The following is a 26,191-nucleotide window of genomic DNA, read 5'->3' on the forward strand; positions in this document are numbered from 1 at the left end:
TGGTTCATTTGAAAGCATAAAAAACTGCTGGTCATGGATAATGCAATTATTATTATTATTATTATTATACAGGATTTATATAGTGCCAACAGTTTGTGCAGCGCTTTACAGAATGGTGGGAGACAGTACAGTTACAATTTCAATACAGGTGGGTTAGGAGGGCCCTGCTCGTCAGAGCTTACAATCTAGTAGGAGGGGCAAGTGATACAAAAGATTGAGTTAGTGGAAGTAAAAGGGCAGTTATGTTGAGGTGGGATAGGCTTCCCTGAAGAGATGAGGATGGTGGACAGAGTAGGAGATAATGCAATAAGCAGAAAAGTAATATTATACACTGGGGGCTGATTTATAAACGGTTTGCACAGCTACGCACTCTACAAATGAGATTCACAGCACTCTATGGACATTAGATGAAGCCGAGGAGCAAATAAATGTCCTATGCTCTTTTTCTCTATCTAGTGGCCACACAGCACTGTGGATCTCATTCACATAGAGAGGAGCTGTGTGAACCACTTATAATTCAGCCTCTTATAGTTAGACTATAGTAACATCATACTACAGCCAAGTTAGGCTTATATCAAGTTATTGTGTAGGGCCCAGATGTTGCAAAATAAAATGTCAAAATTGCATGACAGCTAAGTATTATAGGGCTTATTATTTTCAGGAGACAGGTCAGTTAGGATCAGACATTCATTCAGATAATGTGCTGTCCTTATAAAGAAAGTACAGTGGTTTGTGGTTTTTTCCTTTATTTCTTGCTCATAACTGAAAAAAAACCTGTTATTTTTCTTTTAGATAGGTAAACATATTAGGGATCTTGGAGTAGAGAAGGAATTTTGGGATGCTAGTCCTTGTTGGGCGCTCTTATAAGGGTTAAAGATTCTGATGCCTCATTTGTGACTGTGTTATGTAATACTTTGTAGTTTCATTTATGTCTGTGGAATTTAGAGTTAAGGATACTTTGGAATGGGACTTATTTGCTCTTTTATTTGAGATCATGTAGTTATCATGCTCTTAGCATGCACTGAAACCTACTGAGACTTTGCTGCAAGTGTATTTAAAGGGACTGCAGCCTGCTTTATTAGCTCTGGTTAGGACAAATTTGGAATTGTGCCACGCAAGAAGGAACATTTTGGTTTCCTGGAGAACTGGGCTGACTGCGCAGTCGGCTATCGGCTCTTCAGCCGAGACGGGCTGCATCTTAATGGGAAAGGTGCAGCATTCCTGGGGGAAAAGACTGGAGGAGCTTTTAAACTACAAAGTGGGGGGGAGGGTATAAAAATAAAATTACTTAAACTAAACGTAGATAATTTAATCATAGGTAAAAATAACACAGAAAGTAAAATGAAATCATTGGCCATTGAGACTGTTGCGGTGCATTAACACATGCATGTTAGCAAGTATTAACACATGCATGTTAGCAAGCATTAACACATGCATGTTAGCAAGCAAGATTCTGTGTGCATTGTGTTAGGGCAGCCGATTAATTTGAATGGGTTATCTAACACACCAAAACACAGCACAAAAAGCTGCATACAGTATTTGTATAAAAACAGTTCACCATAGTGCACTATGCATTGTGGTGCGCTAAAAAAGCAGATGCATTGGTAAGGTGCGTTTAGCTGGCATTAGGAATAAATGATACCATGGTGCACCAACACACATTGTACTTGCTCTCATGCATTGCATTAATGCCTACAATAACATGCACATTGCCACAAAGCAATAATGTGAACCCAGCCTCAAGACTGCTATTTAGTGGGTGTTGCTCATCAACTTTTGCTTACAACCATCATACTGTAGCTGAGTACATGTATTAAATCTTTTTTTATTTAGTTTTCCAAGTTTTTTTAATTCATGTCTGTAGCTAAAAAATTATACAAAATTATACATTTGCATTACAGCTATGTTGACATATTTTGCCTGCTTGGCTTGGAGATTCTGAGAGTTATTCACGCAGCTGCCAAAGGCAGCTGAGTGAATAACCGAGCCGAAGTGAACAGAGCCGAACGACGTTCGGCTATTCACGTCAGCTCAGTACATTGGCTGCCTTCGGCCGCCTTCGGTCAAAGGATTTTGACAAGTCCTCTATTTAAAAAATCCCAAAAATGGATCCACCGACGTAATCCAGGGTCAATCACAATGTCCAGCGTTGTCCACAACGACGACGATGACTCAGTATAATAAACACATTAAAAAAAAAATAATAATAAAAAAAACCTGAAGCCCGCCGACCCATTTTGACAGATGCCGACAACATATAAACAATTGGGCGGAGCTAGCGGTGACATTACCACTAGCTCCGCCTAACTATTTACATTTGTCCGGAACCTGACAGTCTGCCTGCAGGTCCCGGCTCCACCCAGCTTTTGTCATGTAATGAGAGCCCAGTGTCCTCCAGGACGCTGGGCTGTCATTGAAGGACAACAACTGGGTGGAGCCAGTCGTGACATTACGGCTAGTTCCGCCCAGCTGTTGTCTTTTGCTGGGAGAGCGGTTGACTTCGGCCGACCTTTCTCCCCGCTTCAGCTGTCACTGCGGCTCAGTCGAGCCGAAGCATATGCGTTCGGCTCGGCTGAGCTGCTTGGCTGCCTTCGGCTGCTGAATGGGCTATTGTGAATAGCCCATACAGCAGCCCTTCCGTCCGACTTAATATACCAGTGTGATGAGATCTGTTATATATGCCTGTGTGCAGCAATCTATTATAGGCTCCGCCTAGCCCCTTACCTTCAGCACTCAAATCACCGCTCCCTAGGGCGCCGGTTGTCCAGCTGGGCTCAGGCTCTTTCTCCCTCCCCTGGGATCCTGGCACGGTCACCACTGTTCTGGTCTACTTCTGCTGCTCCACCGCTCCTGAATGACAGACAGCAGGAGGCTGTCCCCGCCCCCAGCCACTTCCTTCTCTTAGGCTTAAACGGACTCTTTAGAAAGTGGAAGCGAGTGTGTGTCAGTCAGGCGCTTCTTCAGCTTCTGGCACTGACTGCCTCACTGGTTTGGGGGCGGCTTTTTTGCCGCCCCCCCCCCTTGAAAGTGTCGGCTAAGGCAAACGCATTGTTTGCCTTGCAGTGGATACGCCCCTGCACTAGAGGCACATTATGTTAGCCTTGCCTTGTAGTTCACCCTCCTCCAGTGCAGACAGGTCTGGGCTTTTCAACATCTCTCTGTCACCACTATCTTTGCCTCTGCTTTTGGACAGGGATCTTCTCTCTTCAACCATTGGGCAGCCACTTATGTGGTAGCTCATGCTCATACCTACTGGAGTTACAATATTCTGACACCCCACCCCACTTTTTCAGCATCGTGTAGCTGCTAGGAGTAGGTTAAAAGTGTACAATGCAGTGCTGGAAATGTTTTCCCCACTTAAGTTATGCATTCATTACTGACTCAGTCCTCAACAGTCCTCTGTTCTCTATTTTCCTCTCTCCAAAAGGCTTAGGTTCCCCTTCCCTAAACAATCTTTTTCCCAAGGTCTCCTAGAAACATTATTCTGGCTCTGAGTAAAGCCAAAAAAGCAAAGGTGTCAATTAAACAAAATTAACAATTTTATAACAATAACTGCTGCTATGGGTTTAACAGTTAAATAGCAGTTTCTATGGCTATAACTAAACATCTAAGAAACTGTAGAAAAAGAGTCAGCTTGATATTCCATCAGTGTGCTTTCATTTTGTGAAAACCTCTTTATAATCAACAGAGAAACCTTAACCTTTGCTTCAACCATTTGCAAAAACCTTATAAAGAGCATGTCAGCACTTCACATGAGCTTCATTTTATTATCACAGCGAAATAGAATGAATCCAAGAAGATTTTCTTATCAATTTATTAACTGATGTACACTCTTAGATGTGTGAATTAATGTGTAAGGAGACAAAATTATCAGTTAGGTTACAGCCAGAGGGTGAAAAAGGAACCGAATAACCCTCAATTCAAGCACTGTATAGCTATTAACATTTCATCACTCCCTTCTCAAATCCAAAAACAAGAGTTTTCTTGCATGCTTAAGGACACATTATCTATTTAAGATTTTTCTATATCTTCTATTTTAATGTAATGCTGTACTTCTGTGAAGGTAATGCTATCCTAGAGACAGCTAGGTTGTACTGCAACCTATAGAAGAATTTGGTCACTGGCAAACAAAAAAACAGGGACCAGCCCGGTATAACCCCTTCTACTCCCTGCATACTACAGTATTTTGCTAGTGTCCCAGGAAGACGAATGCTCTTCTCTGCTCTGCTTAGAAAGGTCTGACCTTTTGCAAGCTGTTTTTTTCCCTAAATCAAGATTCCTCTACAAGCTAGTCTCCATAATCAGCCATTTAGTTTGGCAATTCCTCACACTAACTTCGGAGGCTGTACCCAGACCCTGCTGGTCTAGACGTTTGCGGGGCTAACCTGGAAGTTGACTTTTTGGCACTGGACTCTGCCCTGTGGCACTTTCCAGACCTGAGTGTACTGTGTTATTTAGCTGTAAAGCACTTTCCAGGTCCAGAGCCTTGGCACAGTCCCAACTGTGAGCCTGTGTCTAATGATCCACATAGTGAGTAGGTCACATGGACTGAGCAACGGGAGATACTTCATTACTAGGACTTTTGGGTGCCATTTGGAATCCTCACTGTTCGTTGATTTACCACAGAAGGCTTAACACTGAGGGTCACTCAACAGATGATAACATCATCTGTTGAGTGTAATGTCGCTTGTGCCCTATGCTCTCTTTGCTGCCTGCAAGTAGGATGTGGATTTATCCTCAGTTTATCCCTGATGCCTGCCTACAGTGACCTGGTCGCCTCCAGCTGCCTGAACCTTTCCTGCTACCAGCAGCTGCTTGGTGAGTATTGAACATCTCGCTTTGTACCCTGAGCTATGTTGCTTCTGCCTTGCAGTGCAACATGTCATATCGCAGACACAGAGGACCAGTCCTGTTTCCCCGGGTGACTCCACCAAAAAGACCAAGCTGAGGAGTAGAGAGGTAGATTTGGGCGTCGTCAACATAGAGATGGTTTTGGAAGCCATCAAATGACCAAGGGAGAATATGTAGATGGAGAATAAGGGTTCCAAGGACAGAGCCTTGGTGGGCCCTTACAGGAAGAGGAGGAAGAGAGGAGGAAATGGAGTTGTAGGTGAAGAGCAGAGTCTTGGAGGCCTCAGAAAGAAATTAAGAACGTAAATTAACATCATTACAAAACTCACATTATTATCATAGTGATAAATACTATGACAGTGTGCGGTTTCGGAGGCTCATTGCCTCCGAGTCTTATTCCCTCCAAGACTCTCAGAGTCTTGGAGGGAATAAAGTTGCATGTAAAGGAGTGGGTGATTAACTGTATCAAAGGCAGCAGAATGGTTTAAACGTAAGAGTATGAAGTTGTGGTTGTTGCTTTTAGTAATTAGTAAGTCGTTACTGAGTTTAAGAAGTTTCTGTGTAATGTTGTGGATGAAAGCAAGTTGGAGAAGTGATAAGGGGCGAAGAAGGTTGTTATTAGTGAGGTGGCAGTAAAGATGGTTGTGGACTAGACAGAAGTAAGGATATGGGTCTTATGATGTTTAGACCTGTGGGGTCCAATGAGGGTTTGAGGTGGCCACTGTATGTTTTGGAATTGAGGGGAAGATGCCAGCAGAGAGGGAGTGAACTGAAGATGTGGATTAGAGAGTGTAGAATAGTTGTGATTGGAAAACTATCTTGCTAATATTTACATAAGTTTAGCAGTTGTTGGTAACAAACAGTGTACAATAATGCAGATGATTGCAAGAAGTCAATTTTCAGAAGGACACTGCAGGACAATTGTTAAAATTGTTAAAGGCAGTTTACCATAATGCAGATGATTGCACAATGTTAGTTTTAAAAAAAGACACAGAAAGGGACTCATCGCTTGGAGTATCTGGGTCTTATCCTAGACAAATCTTATGCCAGAGTTATTTTTTACCAGGAAACCCTCCACTCCTAGATTCTGACTCTTTAGTCAAGGAGTCACCCTAGTCTACACTTCTGCTTGAGAGTTTTTGAACTGATGAAGTAAGGCGCACATGAAAGGGCTGCAACTTGATCTTTTCTCTGAGCTCTACCAGTTGAATTTTCAGACCTCATCTGATGCCATCTTTGAGCATAAGGTCCTTAAAGGAGAACTATGGGGTTAGGGCTTTTCCCCATAGTTCTCCTTAGGGTAACGAGAGGGCACAAACTAGCGTCCTCCCTTCACCCTAAGCTCAGTATACCGCGAGCTGCAGCTCGCGGTATACTGAGACGCTGCAGCTGAAACGGATCCCGACAATTATGTCTGGATCCGCCCACCTGCGTGAGTGACAGCTGGCTCTGCCTATCTAGAGGCAGAGCCAGCTGTACCCACCCCCTCCCCCATCCAATCCACCAGTCAGCGCTGGCGGATCGGAGCGGGGAGGGGGGAATTCAGCCCCTCCCCTGTCATGGCAAAGAGCCACGACAGAATGCAGAGGTGAGCGAACACCGGTATGTGTTCGCTCACCTCCCGATCTACTGAGCCGACCTGTGACAGTCTCATTGTCACAGGTCGGCTAGAACTATGAGGTGAGTGAAAAGCACTCACCTCATAGTTCTCCTTTAAGACAGCTTTTTAAGCTGCAGGCAGTCCTCAGTTCTGTCATTTTTTGTGGGCATGTTATTGTTTTGTTGCTGCTGCTCACCCCTCAGTTGGGCTGCTTTTGGATGTCCTGACAGTCTCTGAATTAATGTGTCCCTTAATGAACAAAAACTAAAATGTGATTTTTGTATTTACCACCACCTGTGTTTATGATCAGATTCTTGGTACTATTTTTTCACAAAACTGTGGCATAGGAGGAGTACGAGGGGTTATACCAGGCTGAACGCTGCTTTTTTTTGCCAGTGTCTAAATTCTCCGGTAGGTGGCAGTATAACCAGGTAGTCTCTGAATTCCTAAGTCCCTAAATGAACTCTAAGAAATTAAATTAACACCATTGCAAAACTCACATTATTATCAAAGTGATAAATACTATGACAGTGTGCGGTTTCGGATTCGGAGGCTCGTTGCCTCCAAATCTGAAACAGCAGAAAAATTTGTTTTCTTTGATTAAACGAATGGAAATGTTTTCCTTTTCATTTGTTTTGTCAGAAAACAATTTTTTTTGCCATGTGCATGTCTATTGGATAGTCAAAAAGGAAGATGAGCTCATCGCCCAGTTACTCTGCTCTCTTTCCTCCTGTGAGCATGTCCTATGATAGCACATGATCCCTGCTGCCTAATTGGCTCCTCGTGGTGCTTCTTCTTCTTTCAGTTTGAACTCTGTTGTACAGGGACTGCAAGAAGCTGATATAAAGTCAAATTTCCCCTACTTACACTGCTTTCACTTTAACCACCTCAGGACCGGCCGTTGTAAAAAAAAATGGCCGGCCGAGAGGTCTCTAAGGTCTCTAGATCTCAGCGGGCGTCTTTAGACGTACGCTCAGCCATGCCCACCTGCGCGCGCCGCAGGAAACACCGGCGATTTAAAAACAGGCACCAATCCCTGTTAACATACAAGCTCTATAGCCGGCGGATCGCTTGTATGAGCTGCCGGCCCGTGTACCCCCCCACCCTACGCGGCCTCCCCCTCCCGTTGTCACGCCGGTCCCGGGCTCCGCTATGCCCGGTGCGAGCCCAGCATACGGCTCTGTCACAGGGGATCAGAGGGAGCTCGGTACACGAGCTCCCTCTGGTCCCCTGTCCGCTGCCAGAATGCAGAAGTAATGTATATTACATCACTTCCGCATTCTTGTGTCACTCTCTAGCTTCAGACGCTGGAGAGAAGCTGATGAAGCAGATCTTTTATATTTTACCAAAAAATTGGGTAATAATAATTGTTTCCTAACATAATGTAAAAAACACTTTTTTTTCAAAATTTTCAGTAAATTTTCTGAAATAAAGATTAAAAAAACCCCCGCAGTGGTGAATAAATACCACCAAAAGAAAGTTCTATCTGTCCCCAAAAAATGGTATAAAATTCATTTCAGTACAGCGTTGCATGACGGAATTAATGTCAGTCAAAGTACTGCAGCGCTGAATACTGAAAAATGGCCTTGCCAGGAAGGGGGTCTAAACACATGGTCTTCAAGTGGTTAAAGCAATACATAATGCTGGAATAATATAGAGCTGCCTTAATGCCGATCTTTTATATTTGCCTAGAGTTCAACTTTAATTTTTCGGCATTAATTCCACAGCGTTATCCCCAGTGAATTTCGGACAGGAATTTTGCCTTTTCAAGTGCATAACAGTGGGATCAGGCATGCTAATAAGAAAGCTACAATATGCACACATGCTATGATGGAAAGTAAAGTTGGCAAGGTGATATTTTATACAAAGCACGTACATGGTGAAGTGCATATTAATTAAAAGGAATACAATACCAGTTATTAAAACAGAAATAATTCACACCATGGATCACAAAATGTGCAAAGTTCTGCATGTGTGTGGGCATTTATTTATTCAAAGACATATGGTCATGCTGCCAGCCTTTATTGATTTTTCTTTATATATTTAACTAGTAACCCATGTTGCTCATTTTGGAGCAAGTAACAGCAAAGTCATTGTTTTTTGTTTATTGTAATGGATTTTGCTAACGAATGTTTTTATTTATATACATCGTAAAGGGAACACTTCAAGTGGATAAAAATGGTATAATTCATTTTGTTTTAAAATGTGTACAGATTTAGATTTAAATCCAAGGTATATCCCACCGCACTCCTCACCTGAACCAAACCCAAAGATCGGGTGGGTGGCAATGCGACCGCAGATGCCTCTGCCAATAGTACAACATCGATAAATGGTCACTCGCACTCCAACTTAATGCTAAGTCAATATCTTTTATTGACTGAGATAGTGTCACATTTATAGCAGGAAAAGGAATCACCAGCACTCAGTAGAATAATCCAACAGGCTCTTGTGATTGTGTGACGTCTATGTCCAATAAATGGACATGTTGGATTATGTTGGATTATTCTACTGAGTGCTGGTGATTCTTTTTCCTATATTGTGTCTGCACGGTGCCATCCGTGTTCATCACTACAAGCACCATTGTCTTCACAGGCCTTGATTGCGGAGGATTTCCCCTTCTATCCACATTTATAGCAGGGACGTTTCGCAACCAAGTGGCTCCTTCTTCAGGCAAACATAAAGTGAACACCAGCAATGTAAGTACACATATATACACAACAGAGATAGCCATTAAACCAATCATGAAAGATCATACCACCCACTCTGATGCCCTGCTGACATCACATTCCCACCTTTCAGGTGTAAACATAATACCGCAAACGAGACCAGATCTTCCATAGTCTACTGTTAAAAGTACAATTAAAATACCTTAACAGGCTGTAAGGATATGGTTTGTGCAGCACTCCATAAGAACGCCATGATCCAGGTGCGGAGGTCGGGAATAGTCACAATAGTCACACCGCCCAGCGACTCACTCCGACCCCTGCAAAAGTCAATATGAAGGAGAGCGGCGTCCCCAATGTCATGGCGACCGCCCTCCAATTACTCTGGAGTAACGGCTGGCTCAGATTGCAGGCAGATTTAGATGTATAGATTTTCACATGACTGTTCCAAATACCTTACAGAAAATAAATGTGCATAGCACACAAACTAGAAGGATAATTTCTTTAAAGTGTTTGGACAAATAAAATAAAAAAGTCAGTACAGCTCTGTAGTACATTTAAAAACACTGCACGTACAGAAAAATGACTGTTCATCCTGCCAAAATCCCGTGAGTTTGTAACCTCTTGTAGTGAGCTCACAATGCTGCTTCTGCTGCATTGAAATATCAAAGAGTTTCAAAAAATGGGGGAGACTCTAGAGAAGTCCTGGAGGCGAGCAAGGGAGGAGTTGACAAGGGATCTAGAAAGCAGGAAGTCTTGGGAGGAGCATAGGGGACGGTTAGGGTGATACTTTGAGACCAGGTTGGAGATGTAACCTGGGGCTGAGTTGTGAATGGTTATGTAAGTGGTTGTTAATATTTTGAATTTTATCCTTTGGGCAATTGGAAGCCAGTGCAGGGATTGACAGAGGGGGGCTGCAGATACTGAACGGTTGGTTAGGTGGATAAATCTGGCAGCAGCATTCATGATAGACTGAAGGGCAAGATAGCCTGTGTAAAGGTAGGCCAATGAGGAGAGAGTTATAATAGTCGAGACGAGAGATAACAATTGAGTGGATGAGCAGCTTTTCATTGGTGAGGAAGGGGTGTATTTTGGAGATGTTACGAAGGGGAAATTTTGAGTGTCATCTGCATAGAGATGATACTGGAAGCCATGTGAGGTGATCAACTGACCAAGAGAGGAGGTGTAGATAGAGAAGAGAAGGGGTGCAAGGACAGAGCCTTGGGGGACCCCAACAGAAAGGGGAAGAGGAGAGGAAGATGTAGATCTGTAGGTTACACTAAAAGAGCACTTAGATAGTTAGGAGGAGAACCATGAGAGAGCAGAGTCTTGTAGGCCAAGCGAGTGGAGTTTTTTGAGGAGCAGTGGGTGGTCAACAGTGTCAAAAGCAGCAGAAAGGTCTAATATCCTTCTCTGCACTTCTATGTTTCCACTTGTCCCATCTGTGCATTTATGTTTTATAGAGATGAACAGGTCTATCTCCTGAGAATGTACAAGTACAACCAGCAAGGATACAGTATTGCCAAGAAGGTATCAAAGCTGTGGAAAGGGGAAAGCTACTGGTGTTGGTGCTGAAACATAGGAATGATGCTGCCCCTCGCTCTCTATTTGACAGCTCGTGTGCAGATCGTTCAGCTGTTAGGCATGCTTTGTTGCTGAGCTACTCTCTGCTCTCTCAGCCACCAGAAAAACATGTACCAAGATTTGTGTTTCAATGGGAAGCTGAACTGGGTGTCAGTTGGACAGACAAAGGAATTATGTCGTATAAGACTTCCATTGTTAACAGATTCCAGGAATCGGTAATCGGACAGAGGGTTGCCTGTTGCATGTTTTCTGGGAGTGCTAATCCCTACGCCTGTTTTAGGATAAGGTTCATGACATCATATTCAAACTCTTAAATGTGGACCTTGGTCAGAACCCTGCAAAATACCTAGTCCATTTGCAGGATATGCACTGATCTCGTTAACAAAAATCCCTTTTGATTCACCTACTAAATGCGGCCAAGTCCTTGTCAGGAACGCAGGCTGTGCCGGACTCTGAGGCCAGCGCGGGGACGGCCCTGTCATCGGCGTCCAGTTGCTAGGCGACGGGCGACCGTTCCGCAGCGCTCCTCCTCTCCTTCTCACAGGCAGTGTGACGCGACGGACGAGGCCCGGCGGCGTCCCGTTGCTAGGAGACGCTCGGGTCGGGTCTCGTCTCCGGCTCCGCCCCCAACAATTGCCTCTGCCTACTTAAACTGAGGCTGAACACTTGCTCGACGTTCTAGCAAAATAGTACGTCGAGCAAGCTATTAGGAACCCCATCGTGAGCAGAGACCCTGTGACCAGCCTCTGGAGCTACAGTTCATCGATCCCGCCTGCAGATACCCCCAGCACCAAGGAACATACACTTCCCCTGACTGGACTCTCACCAAACAGCAAGTATATCACTGCCATTCTATATACAGGGGAAGTGTTGGTACTGCCACCTTGTGGGGAAGTCTCATATTACATCCTCTCTGCTCTTCTGCTATCTACTCCATTATTGCTGCTTATCCATAGTTGTTGTCACCTGCATGTACTCATAGTGGGCTTAGTGACGTTAACTGGCTCTCTCTTCAAACACTGTTGCACCATATACCCTGGACGGTAATTCCTCAAACCATATGAGATGGATTAGTTCGATCCTTAGTGAAGCAACTAAGGAATCGAACTACAATTCACAACACGGCCCCAATGCTATATAATTGGGAGCGTGATTATACAACAAGATTACAACTCAATGCTCCCAGGATAAATGGTGTATGATGTGTAAGGGGTTCCGACTGCACTCACTGACTTAAAGTGTTACTGCGAACCTCCCTACTGAACCATTTCCACTTACCTCCGCAGCTGAGATCCAACACTCGCCATCGTGCTCGCAGGAAGCGTTACAGTCCTGCATTGTGCTTCTTTGGAAACAGACTAGCCCCCTTGATTTTATTGTGATTGCACAAGGTCGAGGACATTAAGAATATGGAAGATATGACATTATCATACCGTAACAAGGAGGAAGGGTTCCTGAAAACTTGGTTTTATTGGCATAAATTTATGTTCACTCCTGAGTATAGGGCACGTATTGTTGTGTAGACCTTCCAGACTGATGCCTTGAGGGGAGTATTTTGTCTTTGTTGACTTCTGGGTCATCATCAGGGCAGTGTGATTGTGCCCCCCTCTCACTCTCCCTCCTTCTTCGCCTCTCCCCTTCCCTCCCCTCCCTTTCTGCCCGTAGTGTATGTTGACATCCTTTTAAATCCACTTGCCGAGGTTCTGATATTAGGATGATGTGGGCTATGTTGTTTCTTCAGTATGATTTATCTGTTAGTTCTGGTTTTGTCTGCCGCTCGGTTCTGTTGTTTATACCAACCTCAGGCTCCTCGTGTGTTTTCTTGCACTATGGAATAGGGGGGTTCCTCTTTTACTATTTGTACCTTCCTATTTGTATTTCTGTAGTAAAAAGCTGAGTGTCTCTTGCAAATTGGTGCAATGGTGGGAAGATTTTAGACTCAACCATAAAGTCAAATATATGCTTTGGAGGCCCAAGCTCAGACAAGTTAGTGTCTACACAGTGACATAACAATAGACATAGCAGCCCTGCAAATGCTATGGGACATGGAATAGGAGGGGAGGCCTGGTACCCATTAGGAAAATCTAAATATAGCCTCCATTAGGTCTTTTGGTCTCTGCAACTATTATTTTTTTAATTGGTTCATCTTCTTGTAGGCTTCTGATATTTAGGCGCCAATAGAAATGCACTAGGAGAAGTAGAGAAACATAGAGAGTAGATGTTTACTCTATAGCCCCACCAAAGATGGAGCTTTAAAGCCTGTGTATGGGTGTCTCACAGACTGTCAAGGATAATGCTATTTTTCAGAGCAGAAAATAATTCACAAAGATCAAATTAGTCAAGTTGTTTAACATGTCCAATTGCAATTTCCCCGAGAAGTCTTTACAGGTGGTGTCTAACCTCCTGAATGAAAGATCATTGTCCATGCCAGCAAGAAAGGACAACTGTTACTATGACTATGGTTATCTTAATGTCTTATCTATAGCAAGTGGCACACACATATATTGCAGCCAAGTATAAGGTTACTAGAGCTGAGATAACAGGCTTTTCCTCTCCTGTTATCTGAGGTTTGCTAATTTTTTACTTGACTGCAATATATTATTATGCGGCATGCTACAGAATACTCACCGAGAAGTTCTATGACAATTTGTTAGCCATAGATAAAGATGTTTGAAGGTACTGTAGAACTATTACTTACAGCATCACAATTTTATTTTCAGTATACTGTATCTATAATGCCTTTGTTATATAGTCAAGGCTTTTATGATATCATAAGCAACAATCATTTGCAAACATGATTTCAGTTCAGACAGCACAAAGTCGTAGTAAATCCCATGCACCACACTGACCCTCTGTTGTAACAGTCTGATAAAGGGAACAGAGGATTACATTAATAGCATTTATAGTCAATACATTTTAACCCAATAATAAAAACTCTAACATTAGAACATTCCAGTTTTGAAATGTGAAGGTGATAAAGTGAATGTTTAAATTACTGTTTACCATAAGCAGGTGAAGTTTTAAAGCTGAACTTCAGCCAGAATTAAAAGACAAGTGTGATCTGAAAAAATGTTGCATGCACTGTTTCTAGTGAAGCTTCAAATGCGGTTCAAATCACTTTGAACGGGGTCTAAGTGTCAATTGATGTGAAGTAAATTTAGACTTTAGGTTTACAAGAGTGTGACGGTCACCACCTCAAATATCCAACAATGTGTCAGGTAATTTGAAAAGCTGAGCTCCTCCTGTATATGACTGGAGGTTTGAAAATAACACAGGTTCACTTAATTTTCCCTAAAGATCCCTTAATTATATACTTTAATGTTGTCTTCATTAAAAGCTGCCTGGTGTTTTCTCAGTAAAAGAGCTAAAATACTCTGTGTGGAGTCAGGGCAATATTTTTCTGTTTTTTATTCTATGAAAAAAATACACTCTAAGATTGATTTTGGATTAAAATATCTCCTATTCAATATGGAACCTAGCACAAGTTGTAAGGGAAAAATGGCGTCCGCGCATGCGCAAAATCTCAATCTTCAAAAACACACCATAGTGACCATGCGCACGCAACGGGAAGTTCCTTTTATTTTAATGTGAAAAATTTACACTTTATAGTGGTTTTTGTCCTTTAACCAGTTGACATCCGCGGTGTTAAACCCCCTTCCCATCCAGGCCATTTTTCAGTATTCAGCGCTGTGGTACTTTGACTGACATTTATTCCGTCATGCAGCGCTGCACTGAAATGAATTTTATACCCTTTTTGGGGACAGATAGAGCTTTCTTTTGGTGGTATTTATTCACCACTGGAGGTTTTATTTTTTACTATATTAAGGAAAAATTACCGAAATAAAAAAAACAAAACAGTTTCCCCTATATTAAATGATAAAACATTTATTATTACCCAATTTTTTGGTAAAATATAAAAGACGGGGTCACGTCGGGTAAAAAGACACCAAACATGTCAAGCCTTAAAATTGCGTGCGCACGTGAAACCTCAAAAAAAGATAATACCCAAAATTGGCCATAGGCGACGCTTTAAAAACTTTTACCGCTCATCAGTTTAGTGTTATCCATGATTGATGGCCCTAAAATGATTGCTCACATTGCGACGTTCGCGGCGATATGTAACGTGTGTAGCGCAATTGTCGTTTTCGCGCGCTGGTGCACCGGACGCGTATTTACGTTTATATCTGCGTAAATGTGGGGGTAGGGGAGTTAAACATTTTGGGGGGTTTTTTAAACTTTTTTTTATATGTGACTTATATTTTATTTTACTTTTTTATATGTGACTTTTATTTACTCTCCCTCTTCCTCCTGACGCCCTCCCGAGCTGCAGATGGGGCAGGGGGGTTTTGCAAAAAAACGGCGGCCGCCGCGGGGGAGTGGGGGGGTGGACGTTGGCGGTCGAAAAAACGAGCACATATAGATGATCGGCGGGCCATGGAGCCGCCGATCGTCTATATGTGAAACACCCGGTAACGGATTGGTGCATTGGTCGGGTCTTTTCTGCCCGTGCGCGCCCCACGCAGAAAAAATGCCGTCTGGAGACGGCAACCCACCAATGCTGCAGTGCCATCCGTCCGTTTTTTACAACGGCGGACGGCAAGTGGTTAAAAGACGCATGAGGGATGTAGTTTAGCAAATGAAGCCTACAAGAGATGTTTTAAATACTGTGTATGACATGTAAAATACTCTTTGTATGTTATTGTTAAAAATGTACACTTTTTTGTACTCAAAAGCTGCATGAGAGATGTAGCATAGCAAGCAAGGCCTTCAAGAGACTGTTGAAATAGTGCCTATGCAGTTTATACAATATTCCTTCTGAAAAACATACACTTTATTACAATCTAGCAATTGAGGTCTACAAGAGATTGTTGAAATACTGTCTATCTTAGGAGGGAGAGATGAGGCAGGTTTTATTGCAAATACATTTTAGATTGTGTTTTTTTCTGAGACAAAAGCCAGAAATATTGTACAAACTCCACACACACACACTGATCTCAGAATTCTGTTGGGGACCGTAAAATAAAATTAGAGTGTATTATTTCAAAGACGACATCTGGGAATATTGTACAGACTTCATAGCCAGCATTGAAGCAGTTGGAGTAGGCCACTGCATGCAGCTGTTAAGACCAAATATCCACAATAAAGTGTATATTTAAATATATATTGCAAAGTCTCCATAAACAGTATTTAAACAATCTGTTGTAGATCGCATTTGCCAAATCATACGTGACATGCCGCTTTTGAGACAAAAAAATACAATGAAGTACACATTTTTCATATACATATGAACAAATATTGTACATACTTATGTAAAAACATGTACTTTATTGTATTTTTTTGTGGCTTACTCCAACTGCTTCAGCGCTGACTATGGAGTCTGTACAATATTCCTAGCTGTGATCTCTGAATAATACACACATTTGTTCAATATTTCTGGCTTTTGTCTCAGAAAAAAACACTCTAAATTGTATTTTGCAATACAATCTGCCTCGTCTCTCCCTTCGTAATTGTGGCCTAGTAAAACTGCTTAGATCCTGTGCAGAAAGTCTGCACAATATTTTTGGCTGTTGTCTCTAAAATGATACACTCTAATTTTTATTTTGTGCGAAAAGCTGCCTTGTACCTACCTCCTACATTGCAGCCCAATCAAGTTACTTACATACTCTCCAGTTTCAGTTTCTCAAAAGCCACATAAAAGGAGGACCCTCTCTCCACTGAACAGTATTTATTTAAATTGTTTTGCATTGGCACAAGTCCTCTATGTCAGTGCCCAGCTCCTGTACCCTTTCTTCACAATCTCTTGGCTATTAGCCTTGAAAATGTCCCGAATTGTTTTTCAAGATTCACTCCATTGCCTTCAAATGGGTTTGATTAAAGTTTGCAATTTTGGAATTTACAATAGGTTTCAGAAACAGTCCACAAATCAAACCCAGGCATATCCACTCATCACTAGAATGCATTTCTTATACTAATAGCTATTAAAGTAGCTCTAAACCCAGACAGTAAAAAATCATATAATCTGTAACAAGTTAATGTTATTTCATAGGCCATTGTCAGTCAGTGACTTTCATTAATGTAATACCTGGTAATCCTACCAGGTCAGTTCTTTCTTTTATGGTGTGACAATGTTCTTTCTCTGTCTCTGAAGTGCTGTTGTTTGTTGTCACCCTGTCTCTTTCCCTTCTAAGGAGACTTTACAAATCTGTGTCAGTCCTCATATCATAGGCACATTCCACATTTGTCACAATCATGAAGCTTACCTTGAGAAATGATGTATTCTTGCTACTGGAGCACATGCATATAGGCAGAAAGTGGGTGCAAAGAAAATGCAAGAGATGCAAAAAAGAATAACAAAAATGATTTTCAAAAGAAAAAAATCATGGCAACTGATTACCAGGTAGGGTTTAGATCTATTGTAATAAGTCTCATATAAAGGTATGGTAGTATTATAGATTTTCTAGTACATACATCATTATAAGCCCTATGGTACATAATCAAGAATAAGTGTTACTGTATATTATGATAGTAGAAAAGCTGTTAATTTAGCCATTGTTGTTGAGCCATTGTTGATTGTTTATTACTATTATTGTTCATAAGTACTTAACACTATCTTATTACTGAAGTAACATAATCTGCTTTGGATTTCTGCAGATAAAGTTTTGAGAAAAGCCAGAAAGATGTTTAGAAGAAGCAGCTAAATTTCACTGTTAGCATAATTTCATAGTCACATTCCACGGGTCCTCAATACAACATTGAAAAAAAATGCTGAATGAGGTAATGTACCCATCCCTGTGTTCTATTAGGCTGCACAGAATACAGAACATGACAGTTTGAAAGCACAATTGAAGTTATGGAAATAGATAAGTTGATAGACTTTGGACAAACAACTCTTTTTAGCCTTACAGCCACCTTCCCGCTTTGCTCTGCTTTTTTGCTTTGTGTCTAAATGTCACTGCACATTACATTCTTGTAGGCACCAGAGTTTGAGCATATTTTTCAGTGCACTCTTAAGGGCCCATTCCCATCAGAACATAGTGTGCTGCAACACATGCATTGTCATACATTGACCTGCATTGTGACACGCTGCATTAAACCTGAAACGCACCTCAAAGCATAAGAATCTGGAACAACCTGCAGTGCAATGCAAAGGATGCCATGCACTGTGCTGTGGCATATGTGTGGTTTCAAGGTGTGTGTAGGGGTGCCATTCACAAGGAATGGCACTGCAGAACACCAAAACACATAACACACATTGCGCAGCAGTGTCAATGAGCCCTCACTGACATAGTCTGACACTCCCCTCTCTTTCTTTGTAGTACAAGTGTGAGTGAGGAAACTTGTAATGAGAGTTATTTCACTTACTCATCTATGCCAGCATAGAGCACCGGTGTATGAGGGCTGGAAGCACATTTCTAGTAAGAGAAATGGTAGTTTAAGGCCATTTCCAAGCAAAACTGAGTAGAAATCATAATATGTGGTACATGGCTATAAATAGTATAAAAGTCTAACTTTCTTCAAGTTCTTGATGTAACAAGTATAACTTATCCTGCATTCTTCTACAGCTCCCTATGAGCTTTACACCCAAATCTCTACAAAATAAACAGCAGTTCACTTTCTTTCTTATTCTTTAAACTCTTTTAACTGCTTCCTGAGCATGTTATTATGTATGTTATATAATTTAAATGAAAGTTAGTAATATAAAGAGTAGTTCCAATTTTGCATCCAAATTTACAAACCCCCCCTCATATATTTGTTATGGCATGAAATGTTGGTGGAGTTGTTTCACACATCATTCACTAGCTATGTGTGTTGTATGAATCTGTGTTAACATAATGTTGTATTTGATGTGTAGTAAACACCTTCATTTACATCTTGAGGTTTGCAAAAGAAAAATAATTGAGGTCAGTTCTCTGAACCTTTTTAACTTATGTTTCTATTGTGTGTTTATATAGTATAAGTGAGTTAATATAAAGTAAGAATGTCAATGGCTTTTATTTCAAAAGTACAAACTATTTTAAATATCTGGGGTATCAAGTCTTTGCTCTAAACAAGAACAAGATCAGGCTAGTGGGAGGCTGTACAGCTGTCCAGATCACTTGTAGTTGTATCAGCTGGCCCTGCCTGATGTCATTAGTTGCTAGGATGCGGTTCTAGCAACCAATGACTGAACTGGAGGGTGGCCTGTGCTGGGTTATAACTGGCAGTGGAACCCATGGCAAGTCATAAATCACGGTCCGGACAGAATCGCCACTCAGTCCGTGCTCAGACTGCGGTCGGCCATTTAGTGACCTATGCTCTAGTTTACAATACAAAAATAATTAATCACCAAGGCATTAATATAATACTATATTGTTCAGAAGGAATTAATGGAAAATCAATTTTTTTCGCTTAATATGTTACTATTTCTTTAATAAAATTTCTTAAAGCACACCTGTTACGGGATCACAAAAAATAAATTGACCATTCAACTGCATGACAGGCACTCTCCTTTGTTGCAAAGTACTTTTGTGTGCCTGTCCACCACCTTGCCCCATCCCAGTAACACCTAAAAAATGGCTGACTTTTATAAAACTTGGTATGTGCGTATAGATAGGCAACACTGCCTCTCACTTCCTTTCTAATCTATTTCCCTGCATGACGGTGCTCAGCCTCATAACAGGGTGCTTGAGCACTGCAATTTAGTATAAGAGAGAGTGAATGTGCATCCTCTCTACACCTAAAGTATGGGTTTTCATGGGCTACAGATAAGATACCCAGTAGATTAGAGGTGATAGCTGAATGTCATGTTTTAATTGAATATTTCATTTCAAATTGTGACAATGTAGGGAATATTGGGGCTCTCATTCCAGGGTCAATAGGAATGCCAGGAAACAAATCCAAGCAGAGGCACGCAAAGAGAGTATATATTAATAATAGATCCTCATGAATGGCTACAGTTTATCAAATGTATCTATAGTATCAATAGCTACATTTTTAAAAACAAAACATCTAGTAACACTGTATATGAGGATACATTTCAGATGAAAATTATTAACTGGTTCTAAATAAAATTAAGCTTCTGAAGATATTTCTTGAGGCTTTACAAACCCCATAAAGTGAACAAACAAACACACAGTGCAGAGCTTTCCACATGGCTGCATTCAAACTTATATATCACAGATAGCAGTAGGAGTAAAATGCAGCCACTGGTTGCCATGAAAGCAGCTTAGCTTCTGTCAGATGCAGCCCACCTACCTGGCAGGGGATTGCTCTGGAAGTAGTGTAGCTGCAACCCACTCCCTAACACTCCACTTGACTTTTATTTCTATAGACAGACGGAATAGTAAAATGGAGAGGCAGGCTGCAGCTTAAATGAAACTTTATTGACGGCCAACCAGCAGCCATATTTTCCTCATACTGCTTCCCATGCTGTCAGAAATTAAAGCAGCACGCGTCCTGTCCTTTACTTCTGTGAGAATGGGGCACAAATTTCAGTTGGATAGCAGCTAATATAGTAATGTGTCTCATTTTCTGACATTAGCCTTTAGCTTAGCAGTCAACTTGTGTCTGAGACAGATTTCACTTGGCACCTCAGGTATGTGTCCCACACTGTGACCGACATATACACTATGAAGGTGAGACAGACTAGTTACATTAAAAAATACCTACTTTGCATCACTTTTCTTATTAGCAAACTGTCAGAGTTTATTGTAGAGCTGCAGCTAATGATTATTTTAAAAATCGATTAGTTAGCTGATTATTAAGTTCAATTAATCGGTTAATCGGATAAAAAATAAAATACATTTTAAAAAATGGCTCCAGTGATGGGACTACTAGTTTGTATTGAGATTGCAGTCCATCACAGGAGCAAGCTTGGAGCGGTGGAAGTAAAAAAGAAAAAAAAAAGTGTAGTGTGCAATATAGTGAAATGAAAAGTGTAAAATTATACAGCAATGAATGCAGAATGGAATCGGCTATAGAGGACTACAAAACCCAGCAATAGTACATTATACAGCACAATGCAGAATACCATCAGCTATAGAAGACTACAAATCCCAGCAATAGTACATTATAGCTGGTGGTATTCTGCATTGCGCTGTATAATGTACTATTGCTGGGTTTTGTAGTCCTCTATAGCTAGTGGTATTCGGCATTGCGCTCTATCATTTACTATTTCTGAGTGTTGTATTCCTCTATAGCTGTTGTATTCAGCATTGCACTACTGTATAATTAATTTTTGCTGGGATTTGTTGTACTCCTCTATAGCTGGTGGTATTCTGCATTGCGCTGTATAATGTATTATTGCTGGGATTTGTAGTCCTCTATACAGCGCAATGCAATGCAGAATGCCACCAGCTATATAGGAATACAACAAATCCCAGCAATACATTATACCTACAGTGTACAATGTATTGCTGGGATTTGTATTCCTATGTATAATATACAGCACAATGTACCATCAGCTATAGAGGAATACAAATCCCAGCAATACATTATAGAGCACCATGTGTGGGAAAGTGCAGGCTTGCCTGAGCAGTCTTCCAGCAACTTGTTCCTGAGATCAGGCCTGTCTATCGGCGGCTGACATCCGCCCACACCTGCACCTCCTTACTTCTCCCCGCATCCCTATGCCGATCGTGGATTTGGGTGGGCGGTGAGCGTGAAGGCAGGGAGAAGGTGGAGCGTGGATGCGGGCGGGTCTGGCAGCGGCGAGCGTGAAGTGGGGAGGAGGTTTGGCGCGCAGCGTGTGTGGAGCCGTGAACAGGGCCAACCGATCGGAAGCCGTTTAATCGATGATTGAAAAAGTTGACAACTTTTTCAATAATTGATTATGTCGATTAGTTGTTGCAGCCCTAGTTTATTGAATATGTCACAAGCATAGTGCCAGAATGAAATATTGAACAAATAAGAACTTGAATTTGGTGCAGAAGTCAGTAGAGGTCCCAAGAATGGTGCAGCATGTTCTTGAATTTGTAGCAGACATTTCTTATCCTTTATTAGCACCAGAATTCTAGTGCAAATGCAATATTGAACTCCCCTCTGTCTTTAGCCATACTGTATGCTTCTCATAGGTAAATTTAGGAGAGATGTTACAGTGAATGTAAAGGCTGTTGAGAAAAGTTTGATCTGTCATCTGTTCCTGGATAAGTATGTGGGAACATAAAACAGTGGTTGTAGTAGTGGCTAGGATATTCAATTCCCCATGATGGCAACACACCTATTTATTGTTGTGTATAATGTCAAGGACAATATAAATATTGCCTTACATTTACACCAGGATGACACAATCTCAGCATTCCCTTATTAATCATTGGATAACACACTATGGCTGTGTGGGTCATGTCTGCACATTAAACCACATTCTAAAGCCTTTAGACTGTGACTAGACATTTGGTTAAAGGTGGTGATGGGCTTTAAAAGCGAGTACTGTTACAAGGATCAGTCATCTTGTATTGTTTCTATCTTTCCTTTTGCTACATCATTTGGCTGTGTGTGTATATATGCCTTACCGGTCCATCTAGCACATCAATTAATTCATGGGTACACCCTAAGTCTTTTGGGTAGAACTCCCCTCATGTCCCTAGGCTGTCAGCAGCTGTGACACTTTATACAGATTATCCTGCGTTTATCAACAGGAAGGCTGGATACATTGGGTCAATACTACAGAAATATGCTCTGTGTCACAAAATGGTTTCCTAGAAGTCAATGTGTACTCCTCTCCCTGCACTAGAGGTTGCATTGGCAAATTAAAGTGACGCTAAACTCAGGAGTCAAATCTTAAAAATGACTTCAAGTACTTTAACTATTGACAATTGTGTACCTTATTTGTTTATCACTCAGATGTAGATCCTCAAATCATCTCTGAATTCATGCTGCCACTGTCCTTCTGGAGGGTGGTTACTTTTGGTCCCTGTGTGTGTTGTAAAGTAGTTATCGCTCCAAGCACACTCCTGTGATGGACTACAATCTCACATTCAGTTTATTAATTTGTATCGAGATTGTAGTCCATCACAGGAGCAAGCTCGGAGCGGTGGCTACTTTACAACACACACAGAAATCGCGAGGAACAAAGGTAGCCACCCTCCAGAAGGAAAGACATTGTCAGCACCAATTCAGAGATAATTTGGGGATCTAGAGTGATACACAAATAAGATGCAGTTTTGTTAATAGTTAAGGTACTTGAATGCATTTTAAGATTTAACTCTTGAGTTTAGTGTCACTTTAAATCTCTCTGGTGGATCACTGGCAGCCATTTTGTAGATGGTCTTTTTAATGAAAAATTCTATGTTTGCACAGACTCTTGTTGTGTCTTATTCTCTTATGAAGGCCACAAAATTATGACAACACAGCAATGTTTGCATAGATAAATAATTACATTTACATATGTAATAAATACTCTCTTAGGATGGCAGGGTTACATTTGCAGACAATTAATATTTCCCATGTAGTTATGGTTACTAACAGCTAATAATGTCTATTCCAATAAACACAGTTTACAAAGCTGACAGGCATTTGTATGCAATCCATTTTCAAAGAGAACAGAAAGAGAAAATAGAGTGGGGCACACAAAGCAATCTGTGTAAGTACTTTGCAATTTGTGGTGATATATTTCCTCTCTGCCTTTTATAATTTCTCAATCATTGAAGACTGATTTAGCAAGCATTTATTTGATTAAAGTTAACGGCTTGAGCTCTTTTACACATAATTAAAATTACTTGAAATCCTTGTTCAGCAGAGGCTGTGAAGAGCAAAATTAATGTTAGTTTGTTGCAAACCAGGAGTGATTTAAGCCTGGGGCAATGTAAAAATGGCATGTTGATTGCACCTTTTTCCTCACTGAGGTGTGTTCAGGGTGTTTCACAGCAAGTTCTCTCATCATCTTCTGAGTTTCTGAAAATGTGTACTGTGTTTGTGTTTTGAAAGTGGTGGCTTAGTTATAGTGATATTTAGGTATAGGTTGAGTCTGGAGGGTGGATTCAGCCCTTGGATTCCAAAGTGTCTGGGATACTATAACAATGAGATCTCCTTGCCATCATTTCTATTCCTGTCAACCTGGGAATTTTGGGTCACCTCCACCCCCACCATCACCTTTGCGTGTTCCAAGACCTCCTGCTATAAAATAAATAAAGAATCCAGCAGGGAGAGTTGGGTAACAATGGTGTAGAATTACCTCAGTTTGTACATGGTTTGGTGACAGTAGATGTAGTTTTGTAACCTTTATACAGCCTGGTAAGCATCAATAACTGGAAGAAACCCTATACGAATTCTCATTTAATTTCCTTGAACTAAGCCTCAGTGACAGTGCCATGCTGGCGGAGGAGGGTGCTAGGGGTCCTCTTCTCACAAATTCAGAAGATAACATCAAGTCCTTTTAGACTGGAAATATGGCAGGCTTGGTGGAATAATCAGGACAATCTTTCACAGGATCACCTGAGGGAGCCTCTTTCAACTAGTAAGAATTAGTAAAAGTGCCATTACATGGGGCTGGGTTGCTCATCTCAAGAATGGTTATTGTCCAATGTCTGTGATCAAACTTCCTCCAAAACCAGGAAGCTAAGAGCCATTGTGGAAGCACTGTTACTTAGCGTCATGTTCAAGAATTGCCATGTCCACGTCTTTTAAGACAATGTGACGGCAGTATATTGCATCAACTATCATGGAATCACAGATGCCCACGATCAATGGATGAGACAGTGATAGTCCTTCATTGGGAAGAGGCATATTTCCTATCCCTGTCAGAATTCCAGTTAAAGGGTAATCTGAACTAACTACCAGACTTCATGAGCAGGAAGAAGATGAAGTAGATAACATGCATCCTGAATAAAGAAATGTTTCTTTAACGTAAAAGGCAGGTGGGGCATGCCAGAAATAGATCTATTTGCTTCCAAATTTTTGCATTTTTTTTCTCTGAATACCACTAGACATTTTCTCTGGCATGCAACTTTACATCTTTACCTCTTATGTCTCATTTAATAGATATATATATATATACATAGATAGATAGATAGATAGATAGATAGATAGATAGATAGATAGATAGATACGGTAGAGGGGTTGCTTTTTATCTGCAAGGAGGGGGTGAATGTAAAAACAGGCAGTATACAATAGTGTAATACTTTTCAAGAGAAATGGAATGCAGGGTGGAAAGTATCAGGATGTAACCATTGGTGTCAGCATATGTGAGCATTGCTAACCTTAATTATGCTAACCTTAGCTTATAAATGCTACTGTGAAAAGCATCAGATTTAGTGAGCATTTCAAAACTCTAAAGTATATCATAAGCCCAAACATTTATTTTTTTCCTTTTGGATATTGTAGAAAATGGTTAAAACCCCTGACACAATGGGGTTGATTTACTAACCTTATAAACACACCACGAACATGTATACACCTCTGTAGTGTGTTCCCTCCCAGCATGATCTATGGGTGGAATCTAAACACCTTTGTAGTGTGTACACACCCAGCAGGTGTGTTGTGCAAAGCCCTGCCCTGGATTGCAAGGTGATGTTGTGTAAATTAGCTCTACATTGTGTTGCTTGCGTTGATGAATGCAGGAATGTAAATGCATGAACTAACCATTTTTGTCTAAACTGTGAAGCAGCATTATATATGCATCATGTGCATGATTTTTCCATATATGGCATTAGTGGAAATATGCTTATAGAGACTTTTTGGTTGATAAATACGCTTTGCTGTGTAAAAATCACACGCACCTGGTGCGTGCGTGTGTTTAGGTTAGTAAATCACCCCCAATGTGTCGAGAATTCCCATAATTTTCTATCCTGTAGACACAGCAAGAAGTAAGAAGAAATCTATCCAAACTGAGGGAAATGTCTTCATGAACACCACAAGTGTCCCCATTAGAGGATTTCCTTTCTAGTCCTATTTTTCTGACAACTCAAAATTCTGGATTTTTTCTCACTTTCAGTCCCAGTGACAGTGGTCTCAATGACACTCAATGACAGATAGAGAGGGTGAATCTCCTTATTAAAGGCCCAGGCAGCAATAAAAACCTGACAGGTTTTAATACTTCACCACTCACAAAGTTTAAAAATTACTTTTGATACACTTTAAACAAGTTCGGAGTACATTTCTTACGGCCCATAATGGATTCTTCAGCTTCTGTCTGTTACTAAGTTAAACTTTGGGCACAAAAACTATTATCTAAATATATTCCTCAATAGCTATAAAGGATAGAAATCCACTTTGTCAAATGCATTGTAAAAGAAATGGTGACATCATAATTGTGCTGCACATAGCCTGGGCAGAGAAAAGAGCTGTGGAATGGACCCAACAAGTCCTCCCACGGTAGGCTTCTTGCAGAAAACTAAAGGAGGGGGCAGATACAAGATCAGTTTTCCTGCACAAGGAAGGAGAGCTTCAGTGACTGGTCCTAATACATGAAGTTTTACACAGATCTAAAAAAAAAGAATTACACTAAGCACACCAAGCTTCAAGTAAAAATTCTCAATTCCTTTTGTATTTAGACAATATTTGCTTATTGCAGAATGCA

General features: G+C 41.1%; 1 protein-coding gene across 1 annotated transcript in view; it reads left to right on the top strand.

Annotated features, from left to right (window-relative positions):
* Window positions 1-26,191, top strand: part of GRM1 (glutamate metabotropic receptor 1) — a 238,017-nt gene that overhangs the window by 153,191 nt on the left and 58,635 nt on the right. The gene's annotated exons all lie outside the window — the stretch shown is intronic.

Source organism: Nanorana parkeri, unplaced genomic scaffold (genome assembly GCF_000935625.1).
Source record: "Nanorana parkeri isolate BGI_ZX_2015 unplaced genomic scaffold, ASM93562v1 scaffold281, whole genome shotgun sequence".
Taxonomy (NCBI): domain Eukaryota; kingdom Metazoa; phylum Chordata; class Amphibia; order Anura; family Dicroglossidae; genus Nanorana; species Nanorana parkeri.